Source organism: Gymnogyps californianus, chromosome 9 (genome assembly GCF_018139145.2).
Source record: "Gymnogyps californianus isolate 813 chromosome 9, ASM1813914v2, whole genome shotgun sequence".
In the NCBI taxonomy this organism is placed as follows: Eukaryota; Metazoa; Chordata; class Aves; order Accipitriformes; family Cathartidae; genus Gymnogyps; species Gymnogyps californianus.
The window spans coordinates 18,468,410-18,484,299 of NC_059479.1; the positions used below are offsets into that span (position 1 = coordinate 18,468,410).

The following is a 15,890-nucleotide window of genomic DNA, read 5'->3' on the forward strand; positions in this document are numbered from 1 at the left end:
TCCCTAAAAGGGAATCTTTCTCCTCATTTTCTTATTTTTTCCCCAACCTTGACAGGAGGTGAAAAAACATTCTGAAATGTGAATTCAAGCTATAGAATATAATTTATTTTTGTAAGTCTGTCTCATGTACCCACTGACAGATTATATCTAGAATTGCTAGGTGCCATCAACTCATATTACACTAGTTTTTTATTTTAAACACTCCTTATCTGATCACGGTTTCCATCATAAGTGTCATTTGCTCTGCAATGCTTCATCTTAGTTTTGAAAAGACTGGAACTGATGGATACTCTTCTCTTGAGTGTCCTGCCTTTGTTAGGCAGGTGAGCAGAGTAACTCAGCTTAGTGCCTGCTTAGTTAGGCTAACCCTCTCCCCAAAATTAAAAGTAGATAAACACAGGAGGATGATTAGAGACTAAATACCAGGATGAAAATATTATTGTGCTGACTGATCTAACTATAAGCTTCTGTGCAACTATTCAGCATGAGTAATGTGCTTAGCAGTACACAATACAGAGAAAAAAACGTAGAAGGAACTACTGAATTGTGTGTTTAGAAAAATAAGCATCACAAATTTTATATCTGGTTAAGTATTCTATACTGCTTATATGTGATCATTTCAGGTTCATATGAATCTTCATGCAGGGACAAAAAAGGAATTGCACCCAGAGCCTAGGAGCAAAAGCCAATTCAAACTGGGAACGCACTTAGTGATGGGCAGAGCCAGGAAGTATTTCAGGAGAATGCTCCTAACCACAAGAAATACCATCAGTGCCAGCAAACAATCCTTGTTTGTATTGCCACACAAGCTTGGAGTTCTCAAAATAAGGCACCCTGCATCCATGTGGGCAACTGTAAATTTATCTTCAAAACCATAGGCTCCTTGCACACGACTTTGCTTCCTGAATGCAAAATGAACGAAGATACGACCGATCAGCTGTGGTTGGCTTTGAAAAGACAGCGGTGGCTTGCCACTGGCGAGGACGTCGGCCAGGGAGCCAGCAGCCCCACGGCGTAACCCGCTCGCCTCTCCCGCCGCCAGCTCCTGCCTCCTCCCTCGCCTCTGAGCGCCTGGAGTCAGCGACGCTCGTTAGCGAGGAAAAACTGCCAGTGGTTAATGGATTATTTCGAGAAAGCCTGAACTTCGCCTCAGCTGAACAATTATTTTCTAATCGCTTCTGTGTTGCAATGGGAGAGGAGACCAGGCCCCGCGTCTGCACGTGCCGGCGCGAGGCCGGGCGCGCCCCTCCGGCTCCCCTCGCGCCGGGGCAGCGCCGCGCCGAAGCTCTCCTTTTTAGGCTGTCCTCGTGCTCCGGTTACCCGATCCTGCCCCGAGAATGAAGCCAGCAGCTGGGCCGCCTCCGCCGGCCGCGCACGGAGGAGGCCGGGCCCCCGCCGCCTGGGAGGCCGCCGGGTGCCGCCACCTCGCCCCGCCACCCTGGCGGCGGCCCGTCCCCGGCCGGCCCCGCTCCCCCTCAGGCGGTCCCGCTCCCGCCGCCTCAGCCGGGCCCCGCGCCGCCGCCGCCGAGCCCCCGTGCTCGTGAGGCGGCGGGGGCGGGGGAGCGGCCGGGCGGCGCGCGCATGCGCGGCATCTTGTTTACCCCGCTCGGCGCGGCGCTGCCGCGGCCGGCCGGCAGGTGTCGCCCCACGCCCAGGAGAGCGGGCCTCGCTCGGTGGCCGCCAGGTGGCGCCTGCGCCCTCCATTCGCTCGCGAGCCGCCGAGCAGCGAACACCCCAAACAATCCCCAGCGCCGCCGCCAAATTAAATAACCTGCCCGCGCCCCGCGCCGTCCCCGAACCCCCCCCTCCGCGGCCAAGTCTCCGGGCCGGGCCGGGCGCGCAACCGGCAGCCGGGCCGGGGATATAGGAGCGGAGCTACGAGCCTGGGCCTCCTCGCTGCCTACGCCGACACTGGGCAAGGTAAGTTAGAAAATGGCGGCGAAGCTTCTGGAAGTTTGGAGGGGGGACTCGGGATCGCGGTGCGTGGCTGCGGAGAGAGGCCGGGACGGGGCCCGCGGTCTCCGGGCCTGCGAGGACGGCGCGGGGCGCTAGGCCGGCTGGCCACAGGGACTCCGCGCAGCCAAGATGGAGGACGGCGGGGCCGAGCCGCGAAAACACTCCAGCCCCCCGCTTCCCCACCCCCCCCCTTCCCAGCGCGCCTCGGCGGGGAGGGGGGACGCGAGCGGGAGCGCGAGTGAGAGAGCGGGAGGGCGCCGAAAGCGGCCCCCGCTGCCCGCCCGGAGCCCCGTTCCTCCTCCCCAGAGCCGGCCGCGGGCAGGCTGGGCCCAGTGCTCGGCGAGCTAAAATGGAGAACCACCTTCTCCTCCTCCTCCTCCCCCCTTCTCCCGAGCCGAGCAGGGGCTGCTGGCAAGATGGAGGACTCGGGCATTGTGTTGTGTGTGGGGTGTGTGTGTGGGCAAGCCGGGCCGGGCCGCTCGGGGGGTGGGGAGGGAGGGGAAGGGGGGTCGGAGGCGCTGCGGACGGAGCGGGCCGCGCTCGGGGAGGGAGAGCGCTGGGCCGCGCGGCGCGCAGGAGAAAATGGTGGGGCGGCTGCCGGTGCCCCGGGGTGGAGTGTCGGAGGAGGCCGGGGAGAGGGGGACTCCCACCCCTGACAGCGCTCCCCCTCCTTCCCGCCGCCCAGCAGCTGAGCTCTTCCTGCTAGCCCGCTCCCGGCGGCTTCCCCGCGGAGGAGAAGTGCCGAGGGATCGGGGTTTCTCTCCTCCGTCTCTCTTCCCCGGCTCGGCCGAGCTGGGGCAACTCCGGCCGTCTCTTCCCGAGTGACTGGGGTGGAGGGCTGGCGAGAGCGAGTTCCCTCGGCCCAAGTGAGGACGTGGGGACTGACCTGCGTCTTTCTCCCCCCCCCCGCCTCCCTTCGCTGCCTCCTCCGAAAGAGCTGGCGACCTCCCCCCTCCCCCCCCCGCAGCTCGGGGAAGGCCTTTGTGGGGCGAGTTTTCCCCTCCGAGTGACTTTGGGCGAGCTCTTCGGCGGCTGCCCGCTAAGAGGAAGAGTTGTGGCAGTTTCCGTTCGGCTTGCTTTATTTTTTTTTTTTTTTAAAGAAAGGACGCTTGCCAACTTGTGCCGGGGACGCCCGATGCCGGGAGCCGCGTGTTGCAGGAACCCCGCTGGGCTCTCGCCGGCCCTGGTGGGGGAGGGGGGGAGGAGGAGGAGGAGGAAGAATGCTTCTTACTGGGGGGTTTTGGCGCCACTTTTGTTTTAGATAGTGCTCCTCTGCCCCCTCCTCCTCGGCACGCACTGAACTGAGCTGAACCCTGCCCAGGTAGGAAGCGAGAGTTTTCCTGGTGTTTCTCTTTTCTGGGCGCTTTTTTTCTCTACACGGATTAAAAAAAATATATACGGTTGTTGCCGTGGTGAGGGACTTGGAGGGACAGGGGAGCGAGGAGTGAGCGGCGGAGGAGAGGAGAGCGGCAGCAGATGGCTGGGCTGGGAGGCCCTGTTTTTCGGGTTCCTCTCTCCCTGCCTGAGCGCATCCCTGGTGCCTGGGTGTGCTGGCTTTGGGTGCCCGCACCGCTGCCCTCCCCGCCGATGTGCCTCCATGCCTTCGTCTGTCGCTGGTAGCGTTGTATAATCCGTCCGTCCCGTGGAAATCCGGGACCGACCGACCTCAATTTTTTTTTTTTTTTTTTTTCCTCACCCCCGAGAACGGGGAGTGAAGGCGCTCGGCTCCCTCTTTCGCCGCTGTTTATTTATTTATTGTACTGCCCCGGCTTGGCTCTTGCTGTTGTTGTCTTCCCACGGGATGCGGCGTTCGGAGTTAACACAAAGTTTCAATAACCGCCGAGTCCGGTGCTGTAGTTACTGTGGGTGGTGTTTTGTTTTTTTTTTTTTTTTTTTTTTTTAATTACTTTTTGGCAGCCCGGGTAACACTGCTGCCCCCCGCCCGCGCTGGGTACGTGCTCTCTTCCCGTGTGCTCCCCGGAGCCACACCCTGGCGTGTCCGGTCTCATTAGGCGCCTCATCCGCCGGTGTGACCCCGCGTTTTCCCTCGCCTCCCCCGGGAGGAGCGTGCGTCCCGGCCGGCCGCTCCTCTTCCCCGCGCGGCCGCAGCAGGAGCGCCCGGAGGTAACCCGGGGCGGCCGAGGTCGCGCTGCGCCCCGCTGCCGTCTCCCTCGGTGGGGCGAGGAGGGGCCATGTCAGCGCGGCGGTTCGTGCCGGGGGCGGGGAGTCGGGTTACCGAAGTGCGTCACACGCGGCCCCGCCGGGGCCTTGCTCCGCCGCCGCTTCGGGCCGTCGCCGCCTCGCCCGCCTGCCTCCGCCCGCCGCCCATTGGCCAGCGCCCGGGCGGGAGGCGGCGGCTTCCTCCCGCGCCCCGCGGCGGGCAGCCCGGCCGGGCACCTCCGCCGGGCCCCGGCCGCCGCGCTCTCGGCGGGGCTTTCGCAGCTGGCCTTGCCCGGGGTGCGCTCAGAGCGCGGCTGTTTCAGAACGCTGGCGGCAGCGCAGAGGTCACCTGCTGTAAATCGCTTCCACGTCTTCTCAGTTCTGTTGGGTTCTGGGGAAGGGGAAGGGGAGGAAAACGCCTTTTGGATCGCTTCCCTCGAAGCCGTTGTACGACCGTTTTTATGCTGTCGGGGAGTTCTGTTCAATCCTGTCTTAAATGACCAGACACTAGAATTCCTAGCATTTCCTACAGTAAGGTGTTCTCCAAGCAGAGGTCTCACCCTTAACTCTTGGCAGTTCAGTCTCGATTTGTGATTGATGACTTCTTTCTTGTTTATAATGCTTGGCTATTTGAAACAACTTTTCCCCCTTTTCATATTCTCTTTTCCCTAAATCCATTATTTATTCATGTATTTATTATTATTCCTGGAGTGTTCATGTGGTATTGAACTGTCCAGGACTTAAAAAATATCCATGTGCAGGCTGGTTGGTTATGTGCAGGTAACTAAATACCAGAAGTGACTGTGCAATTGACAGACATTAATCTCTGCCTTCTTGGTATTACTTGCTCATTATCCCCAAGTCTTAATTTTGTGGCTAAATCTTGGTGGTGATCAGTCGTAGAATCACAGTGCCACAGATCTTGTATGGGGCTCTTTGGTGGGTAACACTGTTTCTTTTCCCTTATAACCGTGATAACAGTTTCGTTACAAAATGAAACAAGGTGTGAGAAGACAGCCGCCATGCTGTTAGCATAAACCTTCATTCTTTTGCTGCTTTCAGTAGTGGAGCTGGATGGGGTGGAATCCCCATACCGTTCTGATTAATTAAACAAAGACTAAGAAAGCTTCAAAGTTATACAAAGGAGAAAAATATGAATTAATTCCCATCTCTAACAAATAGATCTTGCTCCGTAACCAATGGGGCTCATGTGGGTCCTTCTTAGCAAAACCAATAACATTTTACAGTGTCATCTACAGGTGGGTTTTATGCAACCTGTGAGAAAAGTCTATTAATTTCTGTTGCTATTGTTTGTATTAAGTTAACTGTGGTAAACTTAATGTTGGATGTTGTATAAGCTTAAATTCAAACAAACAAAAAAAACCAGGCATGGAACTGGGGGATGGGAGAGACTCTTTAATTTTCCTGTGAGACTTCCTAGCGCTCAGATATCTCCCAAGCTATGCACTTGGACCAGAGCTATGTTTTTGGAGCTTTTTCATCCATTTACAGTTTCAGGAAGATAATATTGAGTAAAGTCAATAAGCAGTATAAGGGTTTGTTAAACTTGTGTTTAAAAAGACTAGTTAAAATTTCTGTATGGATCTTTTCTTTTAGATGTAAAGTCTTGATGTTTTGCAACTGAAAGCTGAAGTTATTGGTTTGAGTAAGTTGGTTCAAATTAATGATGCTGTGATATTTTAATGTATTTTTAAAAATTGGATTCTGTGAAATGACAAAAAATTGGTAGGTTCATAGCTTATTAAAATACTTGGTTTAAGAATGCATTGTGCTACTTGAAGAGCATTCCATTTTTAAAATAAGAGTATTCAATTAGCTGGCTGTTAATCTAACTCAAATTCCATAAATATATCACATTCCAACTTCACGTGTTAAAGTCTTTAAAAGCAGAAATGTGCGGAATGAAATAATTTCCAGTTGGAAGGAGTGTAAATGGAATTGTCAGTTAAATGCTCTCTTTAGTTTTATTTTGTTTCAGTATAACTTACCAACAGCAACTGAATTATTTTTTTAAAAAAGTAACATAGGTAGTTTCTCTTGAATATTACATGCTACTACAGTCTCCTGTAGAAAATAGCTACAGGCAACAAACCACGTGAAAGTACGTGCTCTTGTTGGTGGGAGCAACTACATTAGAATTAGTCAGATCATGAAATAATGTTAGCACATCAGAGCATTATAAACTTTTTTTAATTAGATTGGTCTGTCACTTATGGTTCAAATTTAGAACGATTTGAGAGTCCTCATTTGTCATTTTCATTTGTGGTGTTACTGTCTCGGTTGTTTTGCTGCAGGCAAATATTGTACGAGAGATTAGGTTTTCTGGAACTTGTGTGCCGGCATAAACAGGTTATATGTTTTACAGAAACCTTAAACACTTTGGTTGCTTATTTTCACCAGAGAAATCCCAAAAGTGAACAAATATTTCTGCTGGTTACTTATGCTTCTTGGTTGTGTTACTGGAAATGCTGTGTTTTGTCAAATGAGATGAGGTTTTGAACTCAGTGTGATCTCTGCCTACAGTGTCACCATTTCTCCTCTGATTAGTTTGAAGACTTAGGAGGGTATTGTGGGTGTCAGTTTCCAAAATGGTACTGTTGGTTTTCGGTGGTGGGTTTGGGGTTTTTTTTTGTTTTGTTTTTGTGTGTGTGTGTGTGTGTGAGGAATTAAGAAAACCTACTGCAAAAGGAATGTGTTGTAGATTATGTCTCTTGTCAGCTAGATGCTAGAATTTCCAAGAGCTTCATCTGCTTCAGTAATTGTCTTGTAATGGAAAGAAGTGATTGATAGCAGCGATCAACATACCAGTTTAATATTCTTAAATAAGCTCTGCTCACTTTCTCAGTATCACTTAAAACATTCACATTCTGAAAACTTCAGCTTCCTTGTATGAGGATCATTGACAAAGAAGACGAGAGAATGAAGTGATAACTTAGTCCTTGGGAAACTGGGGTGAGCAGGGAAATGGAGTTGTAGGTTGGAAACTAGGAAGCTTAGACACAACAAATCTATGGAGGAATAGAAAGAGCTCTTTTCCATATGCATCACAAAAACTTAAGTAGTGACATGTAGGCTTATTGCATTGGTTTAGATTCAACGCCATCCAACGTTTTAGATCACCTCCACTTTTAAAGTCAAAGGGTAAGTAAAAATGGGAATTCTTCATGTCCCCATAGCTCTTCTGTCACTGGCCTTGGCAGTCCTGCCGTTTGATCTGCTCTGGTCCTCTTCCTGCTTCCTGTGACCCTTCTGTCCTGTTGGCTATGGACAGAGGTGGAACTAGGGGGCTACAGGCAGATTAAACGTCCTGGTTAAGATACTAGAGTCCTTCCTGCCAGGAAGGAGTTCCTAGTGTGCCGGGTTACTCGCTACAGTCAGTTCGGGTTTGGGCTCCTTCTGGAGCAAGGTCTGGATCCGCGGAGTCGGTCGCGGTGTAAGATGGCCTCGGGTCGCTCCGTTGCACCGGCAGCCCCTGCTCCCCAGAGGGCGCTGCGGAGGTCTTGGAAGGGTCTTCGTGGGAAAGCCATGCGTGGGGGGCAGTCTGTGAGGGTAGGAAGACTTGGATTTTTGTTTTGGTAAGGGAAGTTAGGGAGGGAGCACCTTCTGGTAACCTTTGCAGTATTACATCAGCATAACTGAAGCTCTTGTAGCGTTTGTTTTTTTTCTGAAAGACTGCTTTCTGGAGTAAACCACTTAAACTCTTCCACTGTTCTGTGAATGGATTTCACGTTTGAAGATTAGTCCAGTGACTTCAGTTGACTTTTTATATTAGAAAAAAAAAAATCTGCTTTCAAAAAGTTGTGTGTCTTTGTGGTTTAAGGGTAAGCCTTGAAATCTGATGGGACTTTTAACAAGCTCAGATACTTATGAGTGATACAGTGAAAACTTCTGTTTTGAAAGTTGGAGATTAAAAATGTACTTTTAATCATATGTTGTTTTAATTAGAATTTATTTTCTTTAAGTTTTCTCATGTTGCGGTTCATAAGAATCTGGTGAAGTTGGATTTTTTTTTTTTTTTTTTTTTTGAGAGTAAATACAAAGTAAGGGAAAATTCTGAAGGTGGCCCTCATTTAGATCACCACAGACAAATGTAGGGCTAATGCTGAATTGTTCAAGTTGGGAAGCTTGAGGGGCTGTTGTCTGACTGGCTTCTATCTTGAGAAAGATGTTTCACTGTTCAGGTATCAACACAAGAACTGTGTTCTCTTTTCTTGATCCTCTCAGTTGGACGGCCGGGATCAATAAGACTAAACCAGAGTCCTAAATTTGATGGGTTATGCCATTGCAATATTTCACAGTATACTCTAGCATTTTTTAATATCTCTGTATCTCCAAGTGTTGCACTATTAAGAAAATCTCAGATCTGTGAGATCTTGGGTAGAGAAGAAGGGAAAGCGAGATGTTTCTTTTCTTTATCTCACAAACATTTTCCCTCAGCTACTCAGATATGAGGAGAGATCTGGCACCGAATTTTGGAGACAGAGATGTGGGAAAATTTGATCCCACAAGGTATCCCCTTGGCTTTCATGTGATGGCTTTTCCTAGCCTTTATTGGCTACAGAGTTGCATGGAGGAGCACAGCCACAGTCTGTTTTTAAACTTCTTTATCCCTATTTGAGTCAGAAATGAAGGACGTATAGGACTGCATTTGTATGCAGTTAGCTCTTGTCTTATTGTGACTTCAGAGGGAAATTAAGTTAGTTGTCATGTAACTGCTTTATCCAGGTACACACTTTATGTCCAGGTATGTTCTTTATTGTTGTCTATTCTGTACATTTTTTTAAATTGTGTAAGTAGCTATAACTTCTTCCTTCGGAGTGCTTATTTTTGTAAAAGAATATAATCAGAAGAGTGAGTAGATGTAAGAAGATTGGCATATATTGGAGGGTAGATTGTGATCTGTGATTGAGAAGTTAATCACAGTATCCACCCAAAAACAAGTATCTAGAGATAAGACCGTGTGGTGGTTGTTTTTTTTGGGGGGGTAGATGAATGTTTTATTTTCTTATGGCTCTGAATCTGATGGCTTATTAGTCCTGCCCTTACACAACCTTTTATGCATTTTACTTTTCTATGCTTTTATTTCAGTAAAGGTTAGTCACTGGATTAGAGCAAGGGAATATGTGTGGCACCAGAAGTCCATGGAAGAGTATTTGTTTTCTACAGCAGTTTTTTGTCAGCGCTTCTGTGTGGCTCCTAGAGAGGAAAGTACTTTTGCATCTGTTCCCATTGTTCTAGGGTTGACAGGGCAAGCCAATGACTTTTGCTTATATCTTGAAAAAGGTCTCAAATGGTGCATGTTGCCATGCAATACGTATGTCTGCAGTGGTCTAGACTGATAAGAAGAATTATAGCTGGAGTCCAAATTTCAGGGTTTTTTATTAGCAAAATAATGAAAAGAAATCAAATATACTGACATTTCAGAAAGCACAAAACATTTCCAAAACTATTGATGACTTAAGAAACAACAAACCTTAGGAAAGCATGTTTTATTTAGTTGGGATTGCATTCCAAAATTGGCTTCTAGTTGCTGCCAAGATTTGGTGAAATGCCGCTCAACTTCTGGCCAGTGAGTGAGCTTTGGGTGATTTGCAGGACAACTAACCTTACCTGCAGGCTTCCCCCCGAGTTTCTCCCTTCCCCAGTAGCATCCCACTCCCACTGAGCGACAGGCATCATTTAGTGTACAGGCTTGTCAATTTGATGCTTCCTGGGAAGATACGGTGATGTAGTACATGTAGTCATAGACCAAAGACGACTTAATGGAGTTATTTTCCTATTGCTTAATACATGTTGATTTGCCTAGAAAAAGATGAGTATTTTTGATGTGGAGGTAATGTTGCAGTTCTTGGTTATGGCTGAATTGCATTTTTTTACTTAACATAGGATTTCAGCCTACGTTTTATGAAATAATAACTTCCTTGCAGCATCTCATCTGGGAAAAAAAGATTGACTTTTACTTTGTTTGCAAATAAAAATAAGCTGTTCAAGATAAGGCTTTTCTGTCTTCCGTGCAATTACCTGTTATTCCTTTAGGTAAAACTCCCAGTTCATCCCTTAAGAAGGATCGATTCTGGAAATTTGGACCGTATCAAGTCTTAGTAAGCAGATAATATGCAAGTAATATAATTGGCTGATTTTGTTTGTGCGAGTATAATCTTCCGGCAGGGAGTGTTCAGTATGAGGACAGTTTGTATGGAGTAGGGGTGTGAATATTGAAGATCTGTATTTTTTTTATATGTTACTTTTATTATCTTACTATGGGCAATTGAATATGTAGATAACTGAAGTTACTAAAAAACCCAATGTAAGTAGTAAATGTCAGGAACACAGTTTTGTAATTCATGTAGCATGCATTTGAGGTGTCTAGTTTTTAATTTGAAGGTGATTTTGTATGACGTGAGTCCTGGAATAAGATATTTTTCATAGTTATGGATATAGTGGCCAACTAATTTAATTTGAGCAATAAGGCGGTACATCGTGACCACTGGCGGTATTTTTCATTTCACTTCTGATCTTCTTAGAAACAGAGAACCGATTAATTGTGATGTTTTTTTCCAAGTGAGAAAACTGGAGAAACTTGATAAAGACTTTTTTTTCAAAACGAGAATGACTGGTGGCTGCAGTCTACATATTGCAGTGCTATGCTTGTGGCAGACAAATAGGAAGTAGAATTGATACGGACTATTGTGTCTTGATTTAGGGTAAAGAATACAATTTAAATATAGTTGAAAACGAAAGACTGTGATGTTCATAATTTAAGATTAATAACATAAGTATTATTAAAATTTTGTTGTTTTGTACTATTTTGGGATGGGAACTATATTCTTACAGGAATGTTCCAGTTTGGTGTGCTGCCATATACTGTTTTATTTTTGTCATTGCTTTATGTACCTGTTTGAAAACTATATCCAAAATACTTTCTTTTAACTCCACATAAAATAAAGCTTTGCATTGTGGATGGGCACTTGCTTCCTAGAAGTGATGCCAAAAGGAAAAAATTATTTGTGTTCCAGGTCACAGAATCGTATAGGAGGGAACGGCCCAACCTCCTGCTTAAAGCTTGTCTAGTTAGACCAAGTTGCTCAGGAATTTGTCCAGTCAAGTTTTGAATATCTCGGAGGATGCAGTTTCCACAGTCTCTTTGGCAACCTATTATGCTGTTCTTATTGGAAGGTCGTCTTTTATTTCAGATCTTAAAATCATCTTAAATTCCTATGAAGATTCATGCCCTTCCACCCCCCAGTATATGTTTGGAAAGTATTCTTTGATGATGGAGGCTTGGGAAGCTAATGACCTGTTTTAGAGCTGATTGTGGTTTTTATTGGGAATTATTGAAAAACAGAGAGTGGTGAATGGCTACAGAATGACTTTTTGGTGCCTACTTTCCTCTTCCCTCTGGTCGCATTTACTATCTTTATTCTTCTCCCACTGTCCACACTCAAGCTTCGCTACTGTGTCTGTAACAAGGTCTTGCAAATAAAACTTCCTTTTCTAAGCATTTACCTCTTCACTTAAGTGTCATTTGTACACTGATCAAAATGATTCTTCTTGCAGTTTTCATATTTAAGCTGCGATATTTTTATTCCTTCTCATAAGTATTATTTCTAGAAATCTACAGTTCATTTGAAACTATGGTAACGAGAAAGGAAAGCTGCACAAGTATCTCTCTTGCATCTGTGGTATAGGTCTGTTGTTACTTGCCTAATAAACGATTGGCCAAGAAAAGGTGAAACTGGCTTCTGCGTATTGATTTACCAAACATAGAAATGGTTTATTAAGGCAAATACTTCAATGATAATGGAAAAATATTTTGGATTTTTTTGCATGTGCTGCTGGATTACACTCTTCTCTTCAATATTCCATGTTTAAGCTGCTCTTGTTTTATTAAGTGGGCTTCCATTCGACTTTGATATGCTGTATTTTCAAAACTGACAAAAATATTTTAAATAAATATTAAAATATTTATGAATTAAAGTATTGCTGATGTAGCAATGTGTGTATGCTATATTACTACTCTACTGTGAAATAGAACAGATTTTGTAAACTAGAAGACCTGTGGCTTGACAGTTGAAAAATAATCAGAAAAATCAGCCTTTAGGCATTTTATTTCTCTTGCTGCATTGCATTGTCTTTCTGGTTATACTGCTCAATTTCTATTCAACAGTGCAATGGTTTTATGAAAGTTAATAAAGTTGTGTACTTAGAAGAGAATATATTTGTGTCTCAGCAGTAGTCGCTGCTAAGCAAAAATTTTCTAAGATGGCAAGAAACAGGTTGTATACATCAGTATGATATAAAAATGTCAAAAACATTTTTAGAAACTTTCAGTTCAATAACGCTGTGGATAGAAGAAAATACAGTAAATCATCCTCTTCATATACAGTAGGTCAGGCATTAAGATTCTTCACCCCCAAATGCAGTAACAATCTCCGTAAAACTGAATTCTCAAGTTTTTTCCTTTTTGTGCCAAGGGAGTATAAACTATGTGAAGCATACCTTGCATTCAAAACTGGTTAGGGAGGTTTTGTTTACAGAGACGATTTATGCATTCTTGCATAATCCTACAAATGGGCTTAGTCTTCCCCTATCTCCAGTGAAGAGAAGCATGGAGAAATTCTAACAGTTCTTTTGGATGCAAGATTGAGTCCATGTTCTTGGTAGCTTGGGGATTTAAGAAACTTACTGAAGTTTTTCAGTTCCTTTGCTGTAAGGACTGTTTGACAGTATATAAGGAATTAAGCATCCTAGAAGATGAAATAGGATTACCAGGATGAAGGAAAGTGTACCAAGGAAGATGGAAAAGATAGGAAAGCCTAAGAATATGTTGATGCTTACTAGAACTGTTTCAAAAGTATGTTTTGTGTCCAGTTGCATCACCTTCACTTTTTTGTTTCTGTTGTGGAATATGTTGGCATTGAGTTATTAGCTAAATAAAGTATAAATAACTGCTTTTATGTAAAATCTTAATCTTGGAATACATTGTCCTGTCAGATGTGGAAGATGCAAATGTTTGTGTTAAATGATAAAGTTAGGAATTGAAAAATTAATCATTAAAGCCTTTTGCAGGGGGATCTGGAGGAGAGAAATCAAGCTGGCAATCCATTGAAAATGGAAAGTTGTTTTTTACTATGAGGGTAGTTGGTGGAGAGACTAGTTACTTAACTGATGTGAAGGAACAGAATTGGGCAGTTACATAGCTGGAAGTAATTTTTGAACATAACTCCACATGCAGAGTTTCCTCCCTCTTTCATAGTCGTCTTCTTCCATAGTTGTTCCCTTCAAGCTACTGAAGATGTGCCTTCACCATGTAACTAGGCCAGTTCAATGGCTAGCTGCCACTAATAGGGTGGTCCTGTCTCTGTGTCCTGACCACATGCTTCTGTTGTTTGCCTTGTGCCTGTGTTTTCTGCCCATTTGAACCCCATAGGTGAACTGGTTTAAGGAGCTAAACTGTGAAGAAGAGTAGTTTTCTGTGGGTTAAATCTCTGCGGAGTCAAATGGATGCTGCTCCTGCATGGAAAAGGATACAGGAGCTTTTGGCCAGTGAGAATATAGAATTGAGGGGGACTGCCCTTTTCAGTAGTGGAAGTGTTGTATCAGTTGCCTGATCCAGCAGTAGTGGCAATGTTTTCCATAACTGTAGTACCAGAAAAATAAAACTTCACTTCTGCTGTTGTCTGCTACTTTTCTACCTGATCTTACTCTTAAAAACCATTTGGGCAATATGCCAGTTCTAAAAGTAAACCTCTAATCTTCGTAGTGATCTCTGTTTTATCTTTTTTTTTCTGAAATGTTACATAGTCTGTCATAGATCAATTAGAGCTCTGCAAGGAAATTCAGGACTGTTGTTGATTTGCATAAATTTATGCAGGCAGGAAGATCATGTACATTTTTCTTTGGTTTCAGTCTATGCGCTGGTTAGAAGTTGTGCAGGTGTTACTTGGAATGAGACGGAAGGGGTAAGAGAAGGTTTAGGAATGGTTATAGAAGAGTTTCCTCCCCTCAAGATTTTCTTCGAGCCTTAGCATGGTTAATCAGATGCTGTTGTCAAAACCCTGCTAGACCTTCTCCTTCAGTTGGATGCTTACCAGCCTGTTGTGGTTAGATCTTATTATGAACCTTTGCACTCTTGAGTTTTCCGTGGTTTATGGAAGCTGCAGTGCCAGTTCTATACATGAGGTCTGTCTTCGGCCTTTTTGCAGAACGTGGACCATCCTGTGCAATGATCTGAAGTCCCATCCCTCTCAACTCATCTTCCTCCTAGCTTCTGAGTTTTTGGGGGCATGCTGAGGCTACAGGTCTCATCTCCTGGGAGTACCTGATAATTAAACCTGACATACCCTTTTTTAATCTCATAAAATATTAATATTGTCCTTCAGAGATACTGAGAAATAGACTAAATAACGCCTGAACACATTGCCTGCCTCTCCTCTCTACCTCACTTTAGGCTCCATTCAGAGCATTTTGTTTTCTTCTGTTCTTGGAAGAAAACTCGCGGAGTATTTTTTACGACATGGAATCCTCTGATTTTTTTCAACTAGCTAAGAAGATGCTGGCTTTCTTCTTTAGGTGTTCAGGGAAAGCTTTACTGTTGATTGATCAGAAACTGTTCATTGCTTAATTCCTCACCATTTTAGAATTCAGATCTGGGTAAACTGATCTAGGCAGAAGCTATGATTTGTTAAAAATAAGCTTCTGTGTGAATAATCAAACTGACAGCTATGCTGTAGGCTGTGATTTTGCTTTGTGAAGTTGTAGTCTGGTCAGAAATACTAGACAACGGGAAAGCCACATGTACAAAATTTTTGAAGTTTTGTAGATCGTTTTAGGTTGTACAGAGGATTATAGAGATTGGGGTTGTTCAGTATCCATTTATATAAGCCATGTTGGAAGAGGAGTTACTTTTGGTGTTGAATTTGTAGAAGGCAGTGAGCATGGCTAGTGGGCATTGGTTCTCCCCAGTTTTGCAGGTGCTCTGTGGAAGGACTGTTGTTGAATATAGCTGCAATTGCCTGAGCTCTCTGTTTCTCCTTACTGCTGTTGAAATGTTTCTGTGGGACTTCCCTGCTTGGAGGCATGCCAAAATGAGTGTGTGGGAAGACTTAATACTTGCTACTTACATAGCATTTTGTATGTTCAAAGTCTTCTGCAAATATTAACTAATCTTTATTTAACATTTGAGCCCAATTTCTGTCAGTATAAATCAGTAACAGCCAGTTGTGACCCCTACTTTTTTTGATGTCAAAAGAACGAAATGCTGTAACTAGTGTAGTTAACAATAATCTTTATCATCTTATTAACATACCATTTTTGTCACTCTACCCTTCTGGCTTAGTGTGATGTAGAAAAAAAGTTATGAATAGAGTATAGTACTACTCTTCAGGAGGTCCGTGCATTGTAGGATGCTGACTGCTGGAAAGAATGGCATTTCGTTCATTTCGTGTGTGGTATTTCAAGCTTTTCTGTGCTAGTTTTTGTTTCTGCTGTATTAAGGTTTATTTCTTTCCAGTCTGGGGAGCCGTAGCATATTCATAACAAGTAATGCTGTGAGAATAATGTTCTTTCTGAGCTTGCTTCTTAAGAACTGTCTGTCATTCATCTTAAAACATAGTCTTAAATTGAAAATTATTTTAATTACTTTATACATGTACTAAAAAGTTATTAAGGTTTTCCCTATCTGTGTTCTGGCATTATAAATGGTAGTTTTCAGTTAACTGATATTTATTAAATATAACTGGTATGACAAATTC

General features: G+C 44.7%; 1 protein-coding gene across 4 annotated transcripts in view; it reads left to right on the forward strand.

Annotated features, from left to right (window-relative positions):
* The first annotated feature begins 1,766 nt into the window (after positions 1–1,766).
* Positions 1,767–15,890, forward strand: part of STAG2 (stromal antigen 2) — an 82,385-nt gene continuing 68,261 nt past the window's right edge. For all 4 annotated transcript variants that reach the window (XM_050901538.1, XM_050901536.1, XM_050901539.1 and 1 more), the window contains exon 1: positions 1,767–1,920. The gene's annotated coding sequence lies outside the window, so the exon portion shown is untranslated. The remainder of the gene's footprint in view (positions 1,921–15,890) is intronic.